This window comes from Phyllobates terribilis, unplaced genomic scaffold (assembly GCF_046119375.1).
Source record: "Phyllobates terribilis strain yellow unplaced genomic scaffold, ASM4611937v1 Scaffold_1__5_contigs__length_1240528914, whole genome shotgun sequence".
In the NCBI taxonomy this organism is placed as follows: Eukaryota; Metazoa; Chordata; class Amphibia; order Anura; family Dendrobatidae; genus Phyllobates; species Phyllobates terribilis.
In genome coordinates this window covers 521,518,382-521,545,862 of record NW_027362761.1, presented here as the reverse complement: position 1 = coordinate 521,545,862, position 27,481 = coordinate 521,518,382, and positions in this window count along the sequence as shown.

The following is a 27,481-nucleotide window of genomic DNA, read 5'->3' as shown; positions in this document are numbered from 1 at the left end:
GAATGGATGTGGAGGCTATTACACTTTGTGGGCCATTATACTGTGTATAGGGCTGTGATACTATATGGAGGCCATGCGGTGGCATTATATTGCATGAAGGACTGTGTGGGGGGTCAATATATTATATGGATGGCTATGTGGGGAACCATTAAACTGTGTGGAGGGCTGTGGTGGGCCATTATACTGTGTATAGGACTTGATGAAAGGGCCATTATACTGTGTCGAAAGCTGTAGGGGGCCATTATACTGTGTAGTGAGCTGTGGGAGGCCATTATACTCTGTGGATGACTGTATGGGGGTTATTAAACTGTGCAGAGAGCTGTGGATGTCCATTATATCTTGTGGATGGCTGAGAGGGGCCATTATACTTTATTTAGGGCTGTGAAGGAGAAATTATACTCTATTGACAGTTGTGGGGTGGCATTGTACTGTGTGGAAGGCTGCTTAGTTAGTGCAACTGTCAATTTATTGTGATGCACTGCAGTAACAGCGCAGCAGGGCTTTAATAGCAGCAATTTTCTTAATCCCTTGTGGTAAAGCGACAAGCTCGGCTGTAAGTGGAGGTAAAGACAGGATACTGTCTCTTTAAATTTTGGGGTTAGTTTATTCATCAGGCATAAACTACACTGGAGTCCATAAAGAAAACACAGCCCATTCGGCTAAAGAGACAAAGCAAAATACAAAACTTGCAGTACAGTCCGTATCTCTGGCCAAGGTCTGGCCACTCACAATTAAGCTCTCACGGTTCAGCACAGCATGTGTGAGCTCCTCTCTGGAGCAAGATTTCCTCAGGTACTGAACATACCTGAGTGTCAGGGCTGGCTATTTAAAGCCCAGACACTCCCTGGATTAGAGATAGGGTGGATGACATCCCGCCCTGCACTTCATTATCCACTAAAAACATTCCCTTGTAAACCTGGTCCTGTTAACTCTCTCTGCACCTAATATGCAGGAGAAACTTCCACGCCACTGAGACTAAGAGTCTCAGTGACGCATATCTGCCTTCCCACACACTACCAGTGACTTTGTCACACCCTTTACGTCCAATGACGGGGATAGGCCATCATGAGCGGGTGTCAGTTCCCGCACCATAACAGGCTATCTCCGTCATGACTTTGAACTGCCACTGCGTGTAAACATACAGTGACAGTTCAGTGTTCAAAGCTGTCACTGACAGCTGAGCGGCACGGGAAGAGGTGCGGGGATCCATGCCATCAGTCCCCGCAGCCAGATTGCTGTGATCGGTCAGTCAATCTGACCAACCAATCACAGAATGATCACACAGGAGATGCTGAAATATCAGCACCTCCTGCCCGATTAGAGCAGGAGCTCAGCACTGCCAGTGGCCGAGCTCCTGCACGAAATAGCCCCTGGCTGTTAACCCCTTAAATGCTGCGATCGTGAGTGATCGCAATATTCCGGAGGCAGGAAGTGAGAAGGGAGCTCCCTCTGCTTTCAGATCGGTGCCCCCTCGACATCATCGTGGGGGCCCGATTGGTGCCATGGTGACCCGGGACTGTCATGACGACCCCTGGTTCACGAAGCTATGGAAAGCTTCTGAGACCATGTTCACAGCATGGTCTCAGAAGTATTCTGTACAGGTACAGTATATTGCACTACAATCTATTTTATACCTGTGAAAAAAGTGAAAGTTCCATAGTGGGACTAAGTAAAAAAGTTTAAAAAAAGTAAAAAAATTTTTGTAAAAATAAAAGAAAAAATGTTAAAAAATAATAAAAAATATATTACACTAAAAAATACACATTTTTATATATAAAAAAAATAAACAAAAAAAGTACACATATTTGCTATCACTGGGTCCAGAACGACCCGATCTATAAACGAGTCACACTAGTTAACCTCTTCAGTGAACAGAGTAAAAAAAACATGGAAAACTATGCTTTTTCATCATACTGTTGGAAAAAAGTGGAATAAAACGCGATAAAAAAGACAAATGTAAATAATAATGGTATCGCTAAAAACGTCATCTTGTCACGCAAAAAACAAGCCACCATACAGCTCAATCAGCCGAAAAATTAAAAAGTTACAGCTCCCAGTATACAGCGATGCAAAGAAAATTATTTTTCTATAAAAGGTTATATTATGTAAAAGCGCAAAAACATTAAAAAATGACATGAATTAGGTATCGCTATAATCTTACTGACCCGAAGAGTAAAACTACCTTATCAATTTTACCACACGAGTAATGGCGTAAAAAAAAAAAAAAAAAAACAATTTCTGAATTGCTAGTTTTTGTTCATTCTGCATCCCCAAAAATCAGAATAAAAAGCGATCAAAAAATGTAATTAGCCCATAAACAGTACCAATAAAAACATCAACTTGTCCCGCAAAAAACAAGCTGTCACATGACTCTGTCAGACGAAATTTGGAAAAATAATAGCTCTCAAAATATGGCAATGCAAAAGTGTCTTTTAGTGTGTAACAGCTGGCAAACATAAAAACCGATATAAATCTGGTATCTCTGTAATCGCACTGACCCGAAGAATAAAGTCACCTAAACACTTATACTGCACGAGGAACGGCATTAAAAATAAATGAAACCAATTCTTCACCTGCTGTTGATTTGTTCATTCTGCCTCCCAAAGATAATACTGTCAACTACAGCACCACACTGAACAACAGTTTTTAATGGGATTTTTTAGGGGCAATTATTATAGTTATTCTGTTAGATGTGTTCAATGAATATTTATTACATTTATAATAGACTTGAGTACTATATACTGTATATGTACTATGCTATATGTTTATACAGTATATATATATATATATATATATATATATATATATATATATATATAATCCTTGCATAATTGGAATGGGGCATTTTCTGGTTTTCATATGATGAACATATGACTTGGGAGTGGGCAGAGTATATGATGTACTGAGACTGGGGAGTGGGCAGGGCATATGATGAACTGGGACTGGGGAGTGGGCAGAGCATATGATGAACTGGGAGTTGGGAGTGAGGAGAGCATATGATGAACTGGGAGTGGGGAGTGAGGAGAGCACATGATGAACTGGGAGTGGGAGGTGGAGAGAGTACATGATGGACTGGAGAGTGGGCAGAGCATATGATAAACTGGAAGTGGGAGGTGGGGAGAGCGCATGATGAACTGTGAGTGGGGAGTGGGGAGAACACATGATGAACTGGGACTGGGGAGTGGGCAGAGCATATGATGAACTGAGAGTGGAGGGTGGGGAGAGCACATGATGAACTGAGAGTGGGAGGTGGGGAGAGCATATGATGAAGTTGAACTGGGGGGTGAGGAGAGAACATGATGATCTGGAACTGGGGTGTGAAGAGAGCACATGATAAACTGGGACTGGGGTGGGGAGAGTACATGATAAACTGGGACTGAGGGTGGGGAGAGTACATGATGAACTGGGAGTTGGGGATGGGGAGAGCAAATGATGAACTGGGAGTGGGGGGTGGGGAGAGCACATGATAAACTGGGAGTGGGCGGTGGGAGAGCATATGATGAAGTGGGGGTGGGGAGAGATCATGGTGAACTGCGAGTGGGGGGTGGGGAGAGCAAATGATGAATTGGGAGTGGAGGGTGGGGAGAGCAAATTAATTGGGAGTAGGGATGGGGAGAACAAATAATGAATTGAGGGTGGGGTAGCGCAAATAATGATGAATTGAGCATGGGGGTGGGGAGAGCAAATGATAATGAATTGAGGGTGGGGAACAACAAATGATGATGAATTGAGAGTCGGGGAGAGTAAATGATGATGCAGTGGGGGTGGGAGAGAGAGAGGACATGACAAAATGAATTGGGGTGGAGGGGGGCATGTAAATATAATGAATTGGGAGAGGGGGTGTTGAGGATGATGGAGTGTAACTGGTAATGAATTGGGGAAAGAGTACAGGTTCTAATTAATTTATATATTTATTAAGTGGGGAAAGTGGCTATTAATAGTTAGTGGGGACGCAGTGGTGGATTACAATTTATATTTGAAATGGATGGTTGCATAATAATTTTATATTAATGGTGGGTGCACATCTGTAATCTGTAGTCAGATGAGTAGTGTACAAGTTGGCGAATGTGCTCCAGATAACTGTGTTATTTTATGCAGAGATAAGTCCTGGCTGGAAGAAGTGAAGCCGGTCTGCGCTGGATGAAGGAGAACACAAAGATGAAGGACTTCAATTAGAGACGTCACAGGTGAGTCAGTGTGTTATCTGTACCCTGTATACTATGTACAGAGCTCCTGTGTATAATGTCACTGGTGATCCCTGTATTACCTGTATACTGACACTATATACAGAGCTCATGTGTATAATTTCACTGGTGATTACTGTATTACCTGTACACTATACACTATACACTGTACACTATGTACAGAGCACCTGGTTATAATGTCACTGGTGATCACTGTATTACCTGTACACTGACACTATACACTGTACACTATGTACAGAGCTTCTGTGTATAATGACACTTATGGTAATATTAGTATTGTTTTTTTTTATTATCTGATGACAATATGTGGTGTAGTTATGGTGTGGTGGTATTTGTTGCTTGTATGTGGCATTATTCAGTCACTATGTGGTGGTAATATGTGGTCCGGCTATGATGTGATGGTATTTGTCTCTTGTATGTGATATTATTGGTCATTTTAAAAAAATTATGTGACACATTTCCTTAAAGAAAAATATATAAAAATATACCTAAAAAAGTTCTGGATATTTTAAGAAATGTTTAATAGGTGAGAGTAGAGTAGGGCCTGGCCAGAAGAGTCTACCTTGTTGTTGTGGCGGCTTAAAAAATCTTTTGGCCAAAACAAAAGCTGATGGCTACGTATGTGATATGGTTCGATGGGAACTGTTAATGTGTGATTGGTGAGAACATGGTGCAGAAGTGGAGTTTTTCCAAGAGTGGGCGGCGTGACTGTGGAAGGTTTGAAGTATGGAGAAGGAGCTGGGGTGGAGGCAGAGTCTCAAGGGGACCCAAAAATTTTGCCAGTATGGGGCCCTGAAATTCCTGGTGGCAGCCTGCACTTGATACACCCGTGACAGATACACCCGTGACTGTTATACTCTCGTGTGAGCCCTTAGGTTATGTTAGTATTTTCGTTTTGAAGAAACAGTGACTGTGAAGGGAGATGTGCACAATAGGTTATAACCCTAATATAGGAGACAGTAAAAACAATAAGTTTGCTACAAGTCTGCAGAGTACAAGAAATACTATCATAAAGAGCTGATTGGACACATAAGAAAAAAGAGAGAGAATGCCTAACTATAGAAAATTTAAGCATTAGTAATACCAGTAATGGAAAATTGCTCAAATGTGATTAAAGGAGTTATCCACTACTAGGACAACCCCTTCTTGCTCTAAATGTTTGGCCCCAATAAAATAAAAACGCTTATACTCACCTCCATGCCGGCACTCGCTCTCCTGGGGATCACGTGCGGTTTTACGTCACGTGAGCCTGGCGCTCAATCAGCGCTGGTGTTACTGTCCCCGCCTTTGTGCGAATTGAACATGGACAGGAAGTCCGGGATGCAGCTGATCTCTGACTTCCTCTTCATGCTCAATTCATATGAAGGAGGGGCCAGTGACGCCAGCGCTGATTGGGCATCAGGTTCACGTGACATAAAACTGCATGTGAGCCCCTGGACCGTGAGTGCCGACACCACTGGAACGGCGCCGGCATGGGAGGTGAGTATCACCACTGGAACGGCGCCGGCACGGGAGGTGAGTATAGGCTTTTTTATTTTATTGGGGCCAAACATTCAGATCAAGAAGCGGTTATCCTAGTGGTGGACAGCCCCTTTAAGAATGAATACATGAAAGAACCGGGATTAGAACCCAGCAGAAGGATAACATATAAAATATTAAAGAGAAAGGGAGGACTAATACATAGAGCTATGTTAGCGACTGAATGGAGAGTGGGGAAAAAATGTAAGACAAGGATTGGTGAAGAAGTGGAGGAAGCAACAACGGGGCAAAAAATAAAATTCCTGGAAGTGAAACAAATTAGGAAAATAGTGGTATGGAATGAAAGGGATGAGGAGGACGTTGTGATTTGAAACACTAAAGTGAGCCAAAGAGGAGAGAATGTGATTGAGGAATAAGCGAATAAGAGGTTTCATGAGTTTTCTAGTTTAAAATAAATGATGCAAAAAGGAAAATATGGGGTTCTAAGGAGAAATAGTGGTAAGGACCATAAAATGGCAGACGCCGTAAGTATTTCTGTTTTGACATGTTACTGCATTACATTAATGTAAGAAATGGATCTCTTACATAACTGATGCAAATGGAAGCAGAGATATACCCCATTCATTATTATGGGGTACATTGGGCTCCGTTTTGTGTCCATTTTTGGAATGGAAGATAAAGTGCAGCAGGCAGAACTTTTTCTTCCATTCTAAAAACTGACACATGTAGAACCCAGAAAGTCCCCATAATAATCTTTGGGGTACATCTCTTTTTCATTTACATCAGTTATGCAACAGATACATTTTGAACATTATTCCGTTTGTATCTTCATCAAAACCTTAGATGTACATATCCCACCCATGTGGAGAAGCTGCCTTGACCTGTTTCCCTAAATCCTGAGCATATAAACACTTTCTGTAAGTAGCATTCATTGAGATCTCATCTAATAGCCTACTTCGTAAAGGGAATCTGTCACTAGGGTTTTGCTACCTCATCTGACAGCAGCATGATGTAGGGGCAGAGACACTGAACCCAGCAATGTGTCACTTAGTTTACTGGGTTCAACAGTTGTGATAGAATCACAGTTTTCTCTGCAGTAGATGTACCAGTTCTCTGAATGCTCTGTATAACCCCGCCCACACCACTGATTGGCTGCTTTCTGTGTACACTGTATATTGAAAGAGAGCTGCTGGGTTACACACAGTATTTGACTAATAGCCACAAGACACCTAGCCCTGTAGTGATAATCTCCTGATGATAAAACACTAATTTTATTGAAACAGCACATAGCCTAGTAAGTGACACATCAATGGAATTAGGGTCTCATACATCATGCTGCTCTCAAATTACATGGCAAAAAAATGCAGAAAGATTCCCTTTAATAACATATAGTATGTAACCATAAGGCTCTAGAAGGACTCTACACCCTGTGTCAGTGCACTTAGCCAAAAGTAAACTCTGGGAAAATCTCCCAGTGTAAACTCTAACTTTGTATAAGTTTTTCCCAGACTGTTCCTTTAAGCAGAACATTCCCTTTTCATATTTCATATGCTGTTAAGTTAAGTTAATGAGCACATTTTACGCCTTTTTCTAACAATCTATCAGTAGAAAATAATCCACTTCATAGAACATTTTTATACTATACAAGGAACATTTTTCCTAGAATATTACCCATTGTCTTTATAAATAAGGTCGGCTCCTCTTTTACAGCAGTGTCCCCTCCTCTAATATTCCGCGAAATGATGCAAAACTATGCTCCTCGATCCAAAAACGAGGAAAAAAAATCTTCATTAGCCTTCATAGAGAAGGAGAAATCTAATAGTATAGTAATGAAAAGCAGACTCTTGACAGAATAAACTCTTTGTTAAAAAATCTACCAAATATATTCTTCAGGGGTTTCTCCTCTTTGTATTACAGGGTTCCAGTGCTGTATTGTTGATATATAATGAGTTCTAAATGCCAAAACACAGGGTGTTAACTTTGTATGTCAGAGTAGCACCAAAGATGAGTGTAAAAAGCATGGTCTAAGTGGAAGAATGCAACATTGCAATCAAAAACTGCTTCTGTTTTCAGCAACATCAAAACAGGACAGAATTTCAGATCTTGTGAATTATTTAAAGGTAAGCTGTCATATAGAAAATGATATCTGATCTGCAGGTAGAATGTTATAGAGCAGGAAGAGCCGATCAGATTGATATACATATCTGTGGGAAAAAGCTTCAGTAAAACTTGTGCTTTATCCATTGAAATTCCTGTTGTTTCTATGTGTGTGTCCACTAGGCGGACCTATTAAGTGATTGGCAGTCTTTCCTGTCTTTCTGTGCATGCAGAGATATCTGTCAATAACTCAATAACTGAATAGGAGGACCACCCACTGGACTCAAACAAATGGTGTTTCAGTGAATAAGGTAGAATTTATAGGGAATCATTTCCCACATACCTGTATATCTTAGCTTCTGCTCAGCTTCTCCTTCTCTATACTATCCTGTCCACAGATCGGACTACAAGTACAATGTCATAGAAATCTGAAAATCTTTGAGACCCCTTTCACACCCCCACCTCCTTTTTCCTGTCACCCAGAGTTGCAGCACCACACAAGAGTTGACAGGCTTAAGTCTTAATTAGAGACAAAGAGAAATGAACCATCTTAATTAGCATGCAAAGCTCTTTTTTGAGGACAAAGGGCCTAGGGGACTGAACAAGGATGTATACTGTGCATAGACAAAGAGTACAGATTGGACAAATAGTTAAGACAGGAAAAGGCCTTTTAAGTTTCAGGAGGGTTAAAGCAGATGCATCACACCCATTAGAAAAAGCTATTGTCACCCAGTATACTTAATCTTTCATCAGAACAGCTTCACTCAGACTTAATGTCTCTGAAAGGAAATATTGAATATTGAAATTTGTATAAATCTGATATTGATGAAACATACATTTTCAGCGCTGTGGCTAATAGAGAAAGAACACGCATACTTTTTCATAACTCTAACCCCTGACTATGAGCCACAAATCCACAGTGACCAGATATATGACAACAGCTATGCCTTGTTTATCTATCTATGGAAAGGTAAAATCTGATGGAAAATATGACCACAATCTCGAACTTCTGTGACCATCATGAGTGAAGTTATGTTATGAATTGGAGATTTCATAAAATCCTGAAGGGCCGCGGACACCCCACAACCCAGCCTACATGAGGTCACCACGGCGAGGGTGTGTGGGTGGAACTCAGGTGCTGATAAAAGATCATGGCAAATTATGATCTGTGTTCAGTGCTGAGGAAGATACATGTCAGTGTAAGCTTGATCCCGTTAACCAAATGTTTTCAACCCGATTGCTTCTGTCCGTTAGCTGACTAATCTCTGCGAGCGGCATAGTTTCTTTTGTTTTATTGCTTTTCTTTTCTGTAACTGTATATGCTGCATTGTTTTGTCCCCTTTCTAAAATCTTTTGTATATTTTTTATAAACACTGCCCCATTTCTGAATTAAATATAACATTTAAAATAATTCTGTTTCTTTTGTTCTGTATCCATGCCTCAAAGCCATACGCTATCTACCAAGACTCCAGTCAGCCTGTTAAAACGAATGGTGGTGGCAGCGAGTAGTCTCGGGTTATCGTGGAGTTAGCGGTGACCAGAAGGGGGTACATACATATTCCATGTGTAGGATTCGGAGATGTATATTCCATATGCTTTCTGTTAGTTCCCCGATAACTGGCCTGTTAGTGCAGACAGCCTGCAGCCTCTTCCGTTGGTCGTCGGCCAATTGTGTAATTGTCTGGATGATAGTAGGCAGCAGAGAGCTGTTCGCTCCAAAGATCACAGCAGGTGAAACTTACTACACCGCTTGCTGCAATGAGTCAGCTAGCAGACGGAAGCAATCCGGTTGAAAGCATCTGGTTAACAAGATCAAGCTTACACTGACATGTATCTTCCTCGGCATTGAACACAGATCATAATTTATCTTGATCTTTTATCAGTCCTGAGTTCCACCCACACACCCTCCCCGTGATGACCTCACGTGGGCTGGGTTGTGGGATGTCCTCAGCCCTTTAGGATTTTATGAAATCCCCAACTTATGCGACAACTTCACTTCTGATGGTCAAAGAAGGTCGAGATTGTAGTTATATTTTCCATCGAGATTTTACCTTTCCATAGATAGTAAACATGGCATAGCTGTTGCTAGTTATCTGGTTAGTGTGGATTTTTGGATCATAGGCAGGGGTTAGAGTTATGAACAATTATGTGTGTGCTTCCCCTATTAGCACCATGACAGAAAATGTATGTTTCATCAGTATCGGATTTATAGAAATTTCAATGTTCAATATTTCCTTTTGGATACATTAAGTCTGGGTGACAATAGCTCTTTCTAACTGGTGTGAGGTATCTGCTTTAATTCTCTCGAAGATTAAAAGGCCTTTTTCTGTCCTTAACTATTTGTCCAATCTGTACTTTTTGTCTATGCACAATAAACATCCTTGTTCAGTCACCTGGGCCCTTTGTTCTCAAAAGGGAGCTTTGCATGCTAATTAGGATGGTTCACCTCTCTTTGTCTCCAATTTATACATCGCAGTCTTACTCATTTCTCTTATGTTAAACTGTGTATTTCACATCTAAGATACTTAAGCCAGTCAGCTCTTGCATGGTGCTGCAACTCTGGGTTGCAGGAAAAAGGAGTAAGGAGGGTTGAAAGGGGTCTAAAAGATTTTCATATTTCTATGACATACAATGTGACAGTTTTTCTTTAAAGTTTTAATATATTGCATAGGAGTGCAAAAAAAAAAGAAACAGCATCACCCTCATCTGTAGGCAGTGTCGGACTGGGGTGTCTGGGGCCCACAGTAGGAATTGATCCTCAGGGCCCACCCTACGGCAATATGCAAATAACTGTTAGCCGATATCCCTGTTATAGTGGAGCGTCAACTGTAAATCACAGGCCGCTCCTGCACATATACTTTGCACTACCATAACTGGGATGTAGAATTACGGTAGTTTGCATTAAAGGGGATCTTTGGTTAAAACAAGTTATCACCGATCCATGGGATCCACAGGATCGGTGATCACTTATTGATCGTTTGGGTCCGAACATTGGAAAACGCACCTATCGGTAGAATGGGGAAGTTTTATCCCTGACAGGACACTTATCCCCATTTTAAAATGCAGCAGCAGGTGGGACGTCTGTCGGCAGCTCCATTCATTCTCTTTGGGGCTTCCAGAAAAAAAACAAGAACAGCCACTGAGGGAATGAATGGATCAGTGGTCAAGTCGCACATGAGCTCCAGTCTAATGGGGATAAAAACTCCACATTCTACCAATCGGTGTGGGTCCCAGCATTCAGTCCCCACTAATCAATAATTTATCACTTATCCTGTGGAGAGGTGATTACTTGTTTTCCCTGGAGAACCCCTGTAAGTGCATTTTGTTCCAAGTATTTAATCACTAATGGAAATAAAGAATCTTCTCCTAATTAATAACAGAGAGAACAAATGACCGCCATACACAACAGAATCCACTATACCAACACCAATAGTACCACATACAAGGGAGAAATACTGCCACACCATGACCAGACCACATATTACCACCATATAGTGACCGAATAATACTACATACAAGGGAGAAATACCACCACACCATGCCAGACCACATATTACCACCACATAGTGACCGAATAATACTACATACAAGGGAGAAATACCACCACACTATGAACAGACCATATATTACCACCACATAGTGACTGAATAATACCTCATACAAGAGAGAAATACTACCACACCATGACGAGACCACATATTACCACCACATAGTGACCGAATAATACCACATACAAGGGAGAAATTGTCAGAACCCTCCTGTTTCTTTTTTTTACATCATGTGTTTTGCGGTCACGTGACCATCTGCCTTTATGTTCCAGCTCCGCCCTTTTGGCTGTGCTGGACTTCAGTGTTTGACTGTTTCTCTAGCCTGGTGCTTCAGTACCTTTCTGTCAGTTCGTTTGGTCCTTCTGGGACCTTTAGTACCTTTTTGTCAGTTTGTTTTTTTGTGTTCTGCAACAACTTCTCTTTTTAGGAGGTGTCCCATTTTTGACCAGGCCTTAGTTATTTTAGGGATTCCTCCCTTTATGCTATAGGTCTTTGTTCAGACTAGCCGAGGACTAAGGCGGGTCTGTTCGCTAGGAACAGGCAGCCCGCTACATCGTAGGGATTCAGCTTATTCTTACTGTAGGGACAGCCTTCCCCTATCTTTCCTTAGTACATGTTGCAGATCATAACAGAAATACTAACACACCGTGACCAGACCAGATATTAACAGCATATAGTGTCCAAATAATTCCCCATAATTTCTCTCTCCCAACCTACATTATTGCTCTCTCCCATCCCCATCATTGTTCTCCCCCTCCTCCTCCATCATTGTTCTCCCATCCCCATCATTGCTCTCCCCCACCTTCTCCATCATTGCTCTCCCTCACCTTCTCCAACATTGTCATATCTCCCCCACCTCCTCCATCATTGTCATATCTCCTCCATCATTGCCATATCTCCCCAACCTCCTACATCATCATTGCCATATCTCTCCCACCTCCTCCATCATCATTGCCATATCTCCCCCCACCACCTCCATCATTGCCATATCTCCCCCTACCACCTCCTCCATCATTGCCATATCTCCCCCACCACCTCCTCCATCATCATTGCTATATTTCCCCCACCACCTGCTCCATCATCATTGCCATATCTCCCCCACCTGCTCCATCATCATTGCCATATCTCCCCCACCTCCTCCATCACCATGCCATGCATATCTCCCCCTACCTCCTCCATCACCATGCCATGTATATCTCCCCCCACCTTCTCCATCACAATGCCATGCATATCTCCCTCTACCTCCTCCATCACCATGACATGCATATCTCCCCCACATCCTCCATCACCATGCCATGCATATCTCCCCCTACCTATTCCATTACCATGCCATGCATATCTCCCCCCACTTCCTCCATCACCATGCCATGCATATCTCGCCCCACCTCCTCCATCACCATGCCATTCATATATCCCCCTACCTCCTCCATCACCATGCCATGCTTATCTCCCCCCACCTCCTCCATCACCATGCCATGCATATCTCCCCCCGCCTCCTCCATCACCATGCCATGCATATCTCCCCCACCTCCTCCATCAGCATGCCATGCATATCTCCCAAAACCTCCTCTATTAGCATGCCATGCATATCTCCCCCTAACTTCTCCATCACCATGCCATGCTTAACTCCCCCACCTCCTCCATCACCATGCCATGCATATCTCGCCCCACCTCCTCCATCACCATGCCATTCATATCTCCCCCTAGCTCCTCCATCACCACGCCATGCTTATCTCCCCCCACCTCCTCCATCACCATGCCATGCATATCTCCCCCCGCCTCCTCCATCACCATGCCATGCATATCTCCCCCCGCCTCCTCCATCACCATGCCACGCATATCTCCCCCCACCTCCTCCATCACCATGCTATGCATATCTTCGCCTACCTCCTCCATCGCCGCGCCATGTATATCTCCCCCCACCTTCTCCATCACCATGCCATGCATACCTCCCCCTACCTCCTCCATCACCATGACATGCAAATGTGGCGCCCCTGAGGATTCGGTCACCACAGAGGTACTGCACCTCACCCAGAGGTGTGGTGTCTCCCTTCTTTCAGGTAAGGAGGGAGTGCTGCACGGAACCCCAACACCTGCATTCAACACTACACTACCCCAGGCCAGCAGGAGGGGCAAGACGCAATGTAGTTTTCTGCTGAGCCCTGACCCTGGCTGGAGTGGGGGGAACCCAAAGGTAGGGCGGAACCAGTAGTGGGTGTGGGTGGAGGAAGTAGCTCATGGGAGCACTCATACAGTAGATATAAAAAGGTAGACATCTTAACAGTAGGGAGTTGGAAAAGGGACAGTTCAGAGGAACAGTCTGGGAGCAGAGTCTCTGTAGGAGCTCTGCTCCACTACAAGGGCCCAAGACTGAGGCCCAGGAGGGGAGCAGGGAGTAAGCTCCGTTCTACAGAAGGGATCCTAGGGGAGTACGGCGAGTGCAGGCGACACCCGTACACCCCGAACCTGCCAAGTGTCAGGAGGATCTAGGCCGCAAGAAGGGGACCGGCCCCTGGCCAAGTCGTGCAGCTTCAAGCCTCGGCTGGAAAAACAGGAGGCTTCTGACCTCTATAGCCAGGAGCCAAACTCCCACTTCAATCCAAGTAAGGTCGAGCAGGTCTGAGCAACTCCGACGGACAGGGGGGACCTAGCAGCACCCAAACAGGATTCACAGTGGGAAGCGCAGGGCAGGAGGGAGTAAAGACCCAGCGTGAAGTCGGTCTAGGAAGGTACATATGAAGGTGGGGTTCTGCCAGGCACACACGAGCTGCCTGAGGAAGGACTGAACCCCTGCCCGGTGAACGCAGCGCGACGCGGGAGGCTTGCACCAGTACAGTGCGCCTGTGGACTGTCTAAGAACTGTGAGTAAATCTTGGATGACTGCACTGAGCTGCCTCCGCTCCTTTATTTCACCGGTGCCATTTCCCTCCCTGCACTACAACACCCAGCGCACCTCCATTTATATTTACACTGCCCTGAGGCCTGCTCCACCTGTGGGGAGCCGTTCCATCTTAAGCTGCTCTATCATCTGCCTCAGAGGACTGTTGCAGCGCTGGTGATCCTCACCAGACACCACAGGTGGCGTCACGAAAAATCCAAAAAACCCCATATACACATATCTCCCTTTTTGAGTGACCGCCCTGGGTCACGGACCGGGCCAGCCACCGTAATATTCCCTGGCAACCAGAGGCCCAGCTGCTAAGTGCCCCACGGCCCTGGGGGCGAGTCACATATCTCCCCCACATCCTCCATCACCATGCCATGCATATCTCCCCCTACCTCTTCCATCACCATGCCATGTATATCTCCCTCTGCCTCCTCCATCACCATGCCATGCCTATCTCCCCCACCTCCTCCATCAGCATGCCATGCATATCTCCCAAAACCTCCTCCATCACCATGCCATGCATATCTCCCCCTACCTCCTCCATCACCATGCCATGCATATCTCCCCCCACCTCCTCCATCACCATGCCATGCATATCTTCCCCTACCTCCTCCATCTCCATGCCATGCATATCTCCCCTCACCTCCTCCGTCACCATGTCATGCATATCTCCCCCACCTCCCCCATTGCCATGCCATATCTTTCTCTACCTCCTCCATCATCATTGCCATGCCATATCTCCCCCCACCTCCTACATCACATGCTATATGTCCCCCCACCATCTCCATCACCATTGCCATGTCATATCTCCCCCACCTCATCCATCACCATGCCATATCTCCCCCCACCTCCCCCATTGCCATGCCATATCTCCCCCCACCTCCCCCATTGCCATGCCATATCTCCCCCACCTCCTCCATAATCATTGCTCTCCCTCATCTCCTCTCACCCCTTCCTTCACCATTGCTCTCTCTCTTCTCCCCCCACCTCCTCTATCACCATTGCTCTCCCTCATCTTCCCCCACCATCACCATTGCTCTACCTCATCTCCTCCCATCATCACCATTACTCTCCCTCAACTCCCCCCACATCACCATTGCTCTCCCTCATCTCCCCCCACCTTCTCCATCACCATTGCTGTCCCCATTTCCCAGAGCCTGGGGGTCCGAGAAGCAGGCCAGATTGCCCTCATCAGCCGCATTGCAAGGGCCCTCCTGACCCTCCGGACCCTTGCAGTGCGGAGCACCGGCGGCCATGTTAACCAGGGGCCCCGTGCGTCCCTGCATCCGTGCAGAGAATTCTCCAGTGCCCCGGTGCCCCAGTCTGACCCTGTCTGTAAGCAGGCTACAGTACTACAGATGAGGGTTCACTCACATTTCCGTATAACATGGCTGAGTGCTATCTGATATTTTATCGGATAGCACTCGGCCCAATGTTATACCATGGGGCAGTGCAAATCTCTGATTATTTTCTCATGCCGATTCAGCATGAGAAAATAATCACAGCATGCTGCTTGTAGCTCTAATATTCAGATCACTCATACCTATACAAGTCTGTGGGTGCATGTGAAACATTGAACTGCACTCGGATGTCATCTGACTGCAGTCAGATGTACACTCACAGAGAAAGTGGAGAAGATGGAGAAATTAAGTTCTTCATCTTCTCTGCACCTGTGATGCAATTCTCTTATGCGAGAAAATCGGATTATACTCAGAGGACACTCTGACAGCATTTGAGCCAGGTGTCATTAGCATAATAGGCCGGATTCTCTCACTAGAGAAAATCGATGCCGGTGTGAGTGAGCCCTTACCCTTGTTTAGATGAGTGGGGGTCAGCTGTAATACCAGACTCAAACTAAGAGAGTTAAAGAAGTTGTCCACTACTTTTACATTGATGACTTATGGATATGGCATCAAGGTATGATTGGCCCGAGTCACGCACGCAGCACCCCCGCTGATCAGCTGTTATTGGTGCCGGTGGCGGCTGCCGGCCGGAAGTGCTCACCTGCGGGGCTCCGCCGTCAATTGAATAGGAGGCGGATGGGTAGTACACTTCGGTGGCCACTACCACTTGACGGCGGTGCCATGCAGGTGAGCACTTCCGGCCGGCGGCTGCCGCCGCTGGCACCGATAACAGCTGATCGGCAGGGGTGCGGCGTGCGGGACCCCTGCTGATCATACATTGATGCTCTATCCGTAGGATAGGGCATCAATGTAATAGTAGTGGACAACCCCTTTAAGACTTATTCAGACGTCCGTACCATTCGGTCCGATAAGGGAATGCTAATGCACGGACTGGCCGTGCTCCCCCAATGTATTTCTATGAAGCTGTTATTGTTAGGTGAGGAGACCTACAGCCCGAACTTGCATTGTGGACTGATCTCAGAGCGATTTCGACAGACATTTGAATGAGCCCTTACACTGTTTTTGACCATTTTTTCTTATCACTGACAAACTTTTTTAGTGGCTACATATTATTTCTCCCTTCTTAGTAAAAATTAAGATTGTTGTCAAAATTAAGACTGTTGTATGTCAAAGACAGGCTAGAGGTCACCTGGTAGGTTAGGTATTTTATATTCAGAGTTCCACTTTACAGACATTTACACTACTCCTGTGGCCACGTTCACACTATCATTATTTGGTCAGTATTTTACATCAGTATTTGTAAGCCAAAACCAGGAGTGGGTGATAAATACAGAAGTGGTGACGTGTTTCTATTATACTTTTCCTCCGATTGTTCCTCTCCTGTACCTGGATCGGTGCTGGGAACAGCTGAAGACAGTGGCTGGTATAATTAAAAAAAAAATGCTGTTTTTCAGTTGAAAAGGGTTCATGGAAAGGAGGAGAACCTGTAATAAAAATAAAACGTGTAAAGAATTGCAGGTTCAAGTCCCCTATGGAAACTAAAAAATTTAAGAGAAATTAAGAAAAAAAGAAAAAAGTTTTAAAAATATTTAAAAAAACATAAAAATTTGAATTACCTCCCTTTTCCAAATCCAAAAATAAATCCAAAATCCAAAAATAAAGAAGTGAAAAAAACCTAAGCATATTCAATATCAGCACATCCGTAAAAGTTTGATTCATTTCAAAAAATCTAAAATTATTTAACCCATAAGCCACAGAAAGAAAATAAAATTTGCAATTTTTCAGTCCACATATCTCCCACCTCCCCCCCAAAAAATGCATTGTCATTTTTACTGCAGAATGAGCACCGTAAAAACAAAATCCAGAAAACGATGGTGTAATTGTGTGTTTTTTTCACCATTTCACTGCACTTTTTTTTCTTATTTTCAGTACATTATATAGTAAGATGAATAGTGTCATTAAAATCTACAATCCATCCCGCAAAAAACACTCTTGGAAAAATGCCATAAAAATTAAAAAAAATTAGGAGAAAAAAACAAAAAAAGCAAAAATGAAATTGTCTTTTTCCTTAGGAGGTAATATTTGCTGGTCATGGATGGCTATTATTATTGTGCAATGTTGTCTATGTGATGATGAGCTGCCATGAAGTGGAATTAGAAACTAGAAAACTCTTCTCTTGGTAAGAAGGATTAATTGGGTTTAGTAGTTGCAGGAGATATGACGTGACCTCCAAAGAAGATCCCAACCCAGAATAATCCTACCTTTATTTTATTGGTCTATCAGTCATACTGAAGTCATGCCGTATTATTGTAAGGTACAAAGGGGAGAAAGGCTGAGTTAATCTCCTTTAATGCTGGATAATCTAATGATTACTATACAGTAATGCTGTTTATGGTGCTGCTCTCTTTATAAATCATTGTTACACTTCTCCATTAAAGTATGACTGTCGTGAAGACATCAAGAGCACAGACTGAGTAAACTTCTAACTGCAATATAAAGTCATCATCAGCATAAATGCCCTTCATGGAGAAAGTATCAGTAATTTACCTTCTGGGCTTCAGAGCGGCATTTAACCAATTTGCCACTGCAAAGCATCTTGCAGCAGAGTGGGCATGGATGCCTTTAGTGCCTGCTGCCTGCTCAGTCAAAAAGAAAAGCAGCCAAAGTCTGTGACTTTCTTTTGACATTGCCCATATCAAGCTGTAATGACAATTTAAAGGATTATTCCTGTGGCGCACCTGCAGGTTCAGTTGCCACAGAGGTACTGCATCTCACCCAGAGGTGTTGTATCCCACTCTCAGGTAAGGATGGAGTACTGCCCGGGACCCCAACACCTGTATCCAACACTACACCACTCCAGACCAGCAGGAGGGGCAAGATGCGCTGCTGAGTCCTGTCCCTGGCTGGAGTGGGGGAAACCAAGAGAGGGGGAACCATGTAGTGGGTGTGGGTGTAGGAAGAAGTTCAGGGGAGCACTTGAGAAGGAGGATATAAAAAGGGAAGCCATCTTGGGAGTTTAGGTCAGTTCAGTTCAGTTCAGAGCAGAACAGTGAGGAGAGAGTGTGAGAAGCAGGAGCTCTGCATGAGCTCTGCTCAGGAGAAGCGGGTCTGAGTGAGAGAGGCCCAGGAGGTGAGACTGACTGAAGAGAGGAGAGGAGCAGGAAGGAAGGCTCCAAAAAGGAAAGAGGGGATCCTAGGGGTACGGGAAGTGCTGGAGGCCACCCGTACGCCCGAATCTACCAGGAGTGGAGGGATCAGGCCCCAAAGGGGACCGGCCCCTAACTAGTGAGAATTGCAATATTCAGCTAGAAACTGGCCGCTTCTACATTTCCAGGGTGTAGTTGCCACAGCCGCAATTGATCGCCAAAAAGGTAGCCACACAGGATCCAGGGAACTCCAGATTGCCCGCCAAGATCTGAGGTTACCGGCTTGGGACACTGTTTGGGAAGCGCAGGGCAGGAGGGTGAGAGCCAGCGCAGGAAGACGACCAGGAGAGGCACACAGAAAGGGGTCCCATTAAGTGCTCTTGAATTACCTGAGGGATTGCTCCCTGAGTAAACACCGGATGACGTGGGTGGTTATGAACTGCAGTTGTAACCCCGAGCAACGTGATAATCGTTAGTAAACCCTGAAGACTGCACCCCACTGTCTCTGTGAATTATTGCTGCGCCATCATCCCCTGCACCACACTGCATAACAACATCTACCTCATCTATAATCACCACAGCAACGCCCTGGAGCTTAGCTCTACCTGTGGAGAGCTGAACCAACTCTGCTGCATTACCAACAGCTCCAGAGGACCTGCTCCACAGCGGCGGCCCCATATAGCCGCATACCACAGGTGGCGTCACGAACATTAAACATAAAAACTATAATCCTTTTCTTTATAATCCCCCTTTTATTGACCGCCCTGGGTGACGGACCGGGTCACCGCCACTGTGACATCTCCCCTGCACCAACCGGTCCGGCACTGAGTACCCCACGGCCCAGGGGGTGTGTCATTCCTAACATTAACAGTTGTGGGCAATCCAAAGGGTTGGTGATAACTTGCGGATCAGGCTTGAAGGCTGTTGGGACCCACACCAATCCTAAGAATGGGACTTTGTGATGCCCTCTTGGAAAAGAGCAGTAATCACACTTGAGTGTCTCTGCTTCATTCATCGTCCATAGGATTTTCAGATAAATCCAAGCACTGTAATCTGGTGTCATTGCACATGCAATGAACAGGTCTATACCAATGGGTCATTTCAAAGTATTATTCTAGGGATTAGTCTGGGTCCCTGAAGTCTCAACCTTTCCAATCCACAAATTATAGATATTCTTTTCATGTTGGGAATAATCCTTTATTATTGGTTCACCTCTGATACGACAATTGAACACCAAGCTATCTTTGGACATGTAAAATCTGGATCCAGATGAATAATTAATCCCAAACTACTTTCGTGAGTCAATGAGGTTCTATAAGTGAATTATACCAAATGGATAATTCATTCACTACTTATTGCACAACCCAAATTGTTACAAGTAGGAAACTCATGTTCCTCCAGTTCTGGATCCTGCAGTACAGTTTGTCTGACAATTTATTTCAACAATGTAGAAGAGTGCATCAGTGGGGACTGAGATCTGGGAACCCTACTACTGAGAGCATCACGCAAAAAGAAATGTGTATTTACTACGAGAGTCTGCTCTCCATTATTTGACTACCTTATGGTTTGGATGAGACAAACTAAATCCACTAGGAAGCGAGCACCACACATATCCAATATTACTCTGGTGTAGTGTTCACATGCATTCCGTTTGACCATGCATGAAAACCGTTTTGACCATAGGACTTCTGACAATGACAGAGCACTGTACTCGGCTTTCTCCTGCGGTCCCATATACTGTGCATTGAGTAGAGGTTGAGAAAGGGTACCATTCTTGAAGTTCCCAAGCCCTGATCTCGGGATTGCTAGGCGTCCCACTGGTTGGATACTCAGCAATCAGCAAGTTATCTCCTATCCGATAGGGGATAACTTGTGATTTTGGAAATTTGCAATATTATTCCGGTGTGGTGTTCACCTATATTCCGGATGACCATGCATGAACATCATTTTATCTATGAGACTGCCGAGAATAGCAGAGCATTGTACTTGGCATTCTCCTGAGGTCCCATATACTCTGAATTGAGTGAAGATCGAGCAAGAGTTCCATTCTTGGAGTTCCCAAGCACAGGTTTCAAGATCCCTTGGTGTCCCATCGGTTGGATACCCAGCGATCAGCAAATTATCTCCTATTCAATAGCAAGGGGATAACTTGTGATTTGAGGAATAACCATTTAATGGGAAATCTTTTCTCATTTTAATGCTTCTCTTATAAAACATTTTTGTGCCAATAAATGATGCTGAGCTAGCAAAATTTCTTGATTATTGGATGTCAGCTTAAAAAGATTCAATAGTATAGTAATGAAAAATGCAGAAAGCACCAGTAAGTTTGTCTCTGAACATCATATGATGAACACATCACTAAAAGATTCTCTTAGCGACTGAGCTTTAATGTGAACGGGTTGCGACGTGTCAGCTACAATGGCGGGACATTATCCTTAGACAATACACACCAATTTAGTTCAAAAGACATGTTTACAGTTCTCATCAGAGGAAAGAAGCAAAACAATGTTACTTTGGTCTCACGGGAACCCATATTTAGAAACACCTGTGACCAAAAACACCTCCCCATGTGTCCTCCCCCTTTTGATATGGAATTTCAATGTGTTGTCTTGTAATAAGCATGCTAAGGTTATGTAGTAACAACATACCACTGTGATGTGTTCATTTACAAGTCATACTACCTGCTACTAAGGCCTCATTCAATCATTCATTTTTCATATACAAGTGCTATCTGTGTTTTTCACAGATAGCACTCGTACCTGTGATAGTCTATGGGGTCATTCACATGTCTTTGATTTTTCAGGACTAAGCGGTCTGCAGAACACTGCGGAGACATGTTGTCACGCAAGGTGTGGGAAAGACTAAGTGCAACACGAAGGGAAGAGGGAAAAGGATCCCAGACACTAGGGAAAGGGGGAGTGGAGGCCTCCTAGGCTGATCTGATATCACCCTGTCTCCCCTATCATCCCTATATTGGTTGCTCACAAATCGTCGCACAGGAATCTAAACCCTGTATTTCCCTAGAGCTTGGCCCTGGATAGGGAAGGGGGGATGAGCACTAGTCAGTCCCCACTAACAACTAAAGACAACAAGTGAGACAAACACAGAGAAACGTAACTTAGCTTGAGCCGACTTCAAGAAAGATTACGCCACACATCCTCCTAGCACCTGCGAGGAAATGAGTAGACTGCAATAGCTCCAAACCTTCACAAGGAAACATGTGAATATCACCGACACCTTCCTGTAGTAAGCACAAAGTATTTAAACACCCAGGCCTGGGTGTCAAATAGCAGGAGGGAGGTAGCCGCTGGGTCTTAGAGTGAGACAGATCTAAGAAGGTGTCTGTAATGCCAAACAAAGAAATCTTCTGCAACTAACTGCAGGGCTACTGTCTGTCACATCTGACACACCCGTGACACATGTCCAATTTGGATCCGACAGTTGGATCAAAATTGGCAATGCAACTCTGTGGGTCCGTGAAAAAATTGGATAGCATTCAGATGAAATCAGAGTTCGGTCCAATTTTCACACACTGTCAGAAAGGAGAAGATGGAGACATTTTTTGTGTTCTGGACATACGATAAAAACGAATGAAGCTCTGACCAAATTCTGATCACAATAATCATTCTGTTTTTTCATACGTGAGAAAAACAGATTTCTGAATGAGGCCTAATTTTAACCAGTTTAATGGGTTCACGGGGACCCCCAATAATATTATGTTGGACTTTTATTGATTGAATATATATGGCCTTCCCAAATGATAGGCTACCAATGTTATTTTCCAAGAAAACCCCTTTATCGCATTACCTCCACAGCCTATTTTCATTTTTGCACTTTCATTTCTTCCTCATGTTCTTCCGACAGCCATAACTTTTTTATTTTTCCATCAACATTGCTGTGCAACGGCTTATTATGTACAGCAGAGTTTTAGTTTTAAATGACGCCCTTCAGGTTATCATATGGAAAAAAGGGAAAAAAAATTTAAAGTGTGGCGAAATGAGGAAAAAAATACAATTACACCATTGTTTTTTGGGTTTTGATTTTACAAGGTTCATTATGTGCTAAAAATTACCCGGTGATATGATTCTCCAGGCCAGTTTGATTATGGCGATACTAAACTTATATAGCTTTTTTTTATTACTTTGGTGGTTTAAAAAAATTGTTTTTTGCATGCCGAGCTGTAGTTTTGTAATTGTAAAGTACATGCAGCGCATTAATCACTTGCTATTGCATTTTTTTAGCAAAGATGCAGCAGTAGTGTTGAGCGAGCACTAAAATGCTCGGGTGCTCGAAGCTCGGGCCGAGCTCCCCGTGATACTCGGGTGCTCGACCCGAGCAATGAGCCTAATGTTAGTCTATTGGAGACCCGAGCATTTTTGCGGCAGCACCCCCGGCAGTCTGTAGAAAGCCTAAAAAGTGCCCAAAATGATAGTGACAGTGTACAAAAGACATGGGGACAGCATGGGCATCGCCCCAGGAAGCATTTCTGACCCCCAGGTCACTGCTGTCAACAATGTGGTCAGAGGAATTAAGCCACTTTTACGGGCTCACAATAAAACGTTCAAAAACTAAACTGAAACGGTTTTCCTGTGAAATATGTTAAGGAACTTCCTTTCCAGGGTAAAGACTTGTGTATAAGGTAAAATATATAACCAAAAACAAAAATACTCCTCCACACCTTGGGCTATGTTCACAAGTAGCATTTTTTGTGCGTTTTTGCACTTTTGTATTGCTTTCAACTGTGACAAATGCATTCACCGGGAAATGTCATTTTAACATTTTACAATCTTATCTGGCCATGTGCTGTGTGACACATCATCAGACACATGCATACAGTGCTGAAAAGACATGGGAACAGCATGGGGAAGACCCCTGGAAGCATCTCTGACACCCAGTTCACTGTCTAAAAGTGTGCCCATCAGAAGTGATCCTTGCCGCATCAGAAGATGCAGACTTGCAACTATCCCCGTGCAAGTGTGACGCCTCTACTCGAAAGCCCTTTTGTTTACCCTGGGAGATGGGGGACTCAGAGTCGGGTCCTATGATGGAGAGATGGGGTGCAGCCGTGGCCCGGATCTGACCCGTGCTCAGGGCCGTCACATTAAAAGGATGGTGTGGGCTTATCCAGGTTGAGTGGCTGATTCTGACTGCGCCACCTGTGGCACCTGGTGAAGGCCACCAGCGCCGCTGCAGTCCGCTGAGGCATGGTGGTATGGCGGCCATAGTTATTACTACTCCCCACAGGCGGAGCAGGGCCTCAGGGCAGAGAGACAGGATGGAGGGGGTAGTAGTAGAGGAGAACGGATACCGCGTAGCGCGGTGTGGCGCAGAATGAACAGTCCGGAGGCCATAGGGGTGAACTTCCAAGGCTTTACTCACTTTAGAGTTGGCAAAAGGAAGGAGACTCCCTGCTCTCTGCGGAGTCCTGCGGTCACCAGGGACGGGGGTCCGACAACCTCCAGCGTTCAATCGGGACCCTACACCAGAGTGTTCCTGAACTACTGACCGAATCCTTTCCTGTCAGTGTGTGTGCGAATAGGCTGGGTCTCCCTCTGAGCTCCTCTCAGAACAAGGGTACGGGTGGCAGCTCCGCTCCTTCCGATACCCGGTGGGATCCTCAGGGCCTACCGGGCTTTCCCGACCAGGACGTGAAGTAGCAAGGTCGGGTGTCGGGGGCCGGTACCCCTCTTGCAGCCGGACACTGAATATATCAGGTGGGCGAGGACAGGTGGTGTACACCGCTCCGTCTGCATCCTCCCTGGGACCCATTTGCGGTGGAGCTACACTCTTAAGCTCCGGGCCTTCTTGGTCGTGGTCCTTGACCGGGTTGAGACCTTCCTTGTCTGCAACCTGCCCCTAGTCCCAAGGCCGGGGTACGAGGGCTGTGCCTCCATCCCCTGCAGGTCCACACAGGATCCACTTTCAGGGTAGAAGATCACAGTACATGACAGCCAGTAAACTTGACTAACAAAGACCAAGAACCAAGATGGCTTTTTATTAAATATCAAATTTAAAGTGTAACTAAATTGTAAGTCCTCCACCCTCACCCACTAACTGGTTCCCCTAACTCTTGGTTCCCCAGTTTCCCTGTAACCAGGAGGGCAGCACCTAGTGCATAATAGCCCCCTCTGGTGGAGAAATGTGGTGTTGGATGCAAGGTATGGGTCACGACCATCACACTGTTCTTGCCTCAGAGGAGGAACACTACACTCCATTAGAGAAGTGCAGCATCCCTGTGGCGGTCGAACCCTCAGGGGCACCACACAAGTCCTTGTCCCAGGGCAGTGTTCAATTGTACCTCCCCCATTCCTTGCAATGCAAGCGCAAGTATGCAGCCTGCCACCCACCCACCCCAAGGCTGCAATACCATACTGCTAGCTTGCTTGCACTTGAAATTGGGCCTTTTAGGCATGTGGAGGCAGACGCCGGCCACCATGTCATGGCTGCGTCGGCGGCCTGGTATCCATACTCAGTAGCCAGCCGCCCAGCAGCCGGGTATCCACGCTCGGTCCCCAGCCACCAGGGGGCGGCCGGCTGTCCATATTCGGTCCCCTGCCGCCCCATGGCCGGGTGCCCACACACGGTCCCCAGCCGCCTGGGGGCGGCCGGGTGTCCACAAACGGTCCCCAGCCGCCCCTATTTGAAGGACAGAAAAAAGAGAGGGGTCGCTCACTGGTCTATTCGGGTGCTCTGAAGAAAAAAGTAATCTCAATTGCAAAAAGAACTTCGGCACTCCATACATGAAAATATAAGAAATATTGTATCTGGACTAATGTCACTTTGAAAAATGAAGGTTTTTTGCGCATAATTTGGCCAATTTATGTGTGCCCATCAACCACGACAAGGTCACCTTCGTATGATGGGAAACTACGCTACACTACCACTGGACATGCCACTCTTGGGCTGTAAGCCTGTATGGACAATATGTCTCTGCTTGGGCTTTTAACCTACAATGTATGGGCTGGTAGAGCTAGTTAAAACCACCTATGACTGAATGGGAGGGACACATGGTCAGAAAAAAGGCTGTCAAACTTCTAATAGTGTGAACACGTACCTGCTGCAATGCTCCAGGAGCGGGATCCCAAAAACGATTAATAGAAAAAAGAGAGGGGTCGCTCACTGGTCTATTCGGGTGCTCTGAAGAAAAAAGTAATCTCAATTGCAAAAAGAACTTCGGCACTCCATACATGAAAATATAAGAAATATTGTATCTGGACTAATGTCACTTTGAAAAATGAAGGTTTTTTGCGCATAATTTGGCCAATTTATGTGTGCCCATCAACCACGACAAGGTCACCTTCGTATGATGGGAAACTACGCTACACTACCACTGGATATGCCACTCTTGGGCTGTAAGCCTGTATGGACAATATGTCTCTGCTTGGGCTTTTAACCTACAATGTATGGGCTGGTAGAGCTAGTTAAAACCACCTGTGACTGAATGGGAGGGACACATGGTCAGAAAAAAGGCTGTCAAACTTCTAATAGTGTGAACACGTACCTGCTGCAATGCTCCAGGAGCGGGATCCCAAAAATGATAAATAGAAAAAAGAGAGGGGTCGCTCACTGGTCTATTCGGGTGCTCTGAAGAAAAAAGTAATCTCAATTGCAAAAAGAACTTCGGCACTCCATACATGAAAATATAAGAAATATTGTATCTGGACTAATGTCACTTTGAAAAATGCAATTGAGATTACTTTTTTCTTCAGAGCACCCGAATAGACCAGTGAGCGACCCCTCTCTTTTTTCTATTAATCATTTTTGGGATCCCGCTCCTGGAGCATTGCAGCAGGTACGTGTTCACACTATTAGAAGTTTGACAGCCTTTTTTCTGACCATGTGTCCCTCCCATTCAGTCACAGGTGGTTTTAACTAGCTCTACCAGCCCATACATTGTAGGTTAAAAGCCCAAGCAGAGACATATTGTCCATACAGGCTTACAGCCCAAGAGTGGCATATCCAGTGGTAGTGTAGCGTAGTTTCCCATCATACGAAGGTGACCTTGTCGTGGTTGATGGGCACACATAAATTGGCCAAATTATGCGCAAAAAACCTTCATTTTTCAAAGTGACATTAGTCCAGATACAATATTTCTTATATTTTCATGTATGGAGTGCCGAAGTTCTTTTTGCAATTGAGATGACTTTTTTCTTCAGAGCACCCGAATAGACCAGTGAGCGACCCCTCTCTTTTTTCTATTAATCATTTTTGGGATCCCGCTCCTGGAGCATTGCAGCAGGTACGTGTTCACACTATTAGAAGTTTGACAGCCTTTTTTCTGACCATGTGTCCCTCCCATTCAGTCACAGGTGGTTTTAACTAGCTCTACCAGCCCATACATTGTAGGTTAAAAGCCCAAGCAGAGACATATTGTCCATACAGGCTTACAGCCCAAGAGTGGCATATCCAGTGGTAGTGTAGCGTAGTTTCCCATCATACGAAGGTGACCTTGTCGTGGTTGATGGGCACACATAAATTGGCCAAATTATGCGCAAAAAACCTTCATTTTTCAAAGTGACATTAGTCCAGATACAATATTTCTTATATTTTCATGTATGGAGTGCCGAAGTTCTTTTTGCAATTGAGATTACTTTTTTCTTCAGAGCACCCGAATAGACCAGTGAGCGACCCCTCTCTTTTTTCTATTAATCATTTTTGGGATCCCGCTCCTGGAGCATTGCAGCAGGTACGTGTTCACACTATTAGAAGTTTGACAGCCTTTTTTCTGACCATGTGTCCCTCCCATTCAGTCACA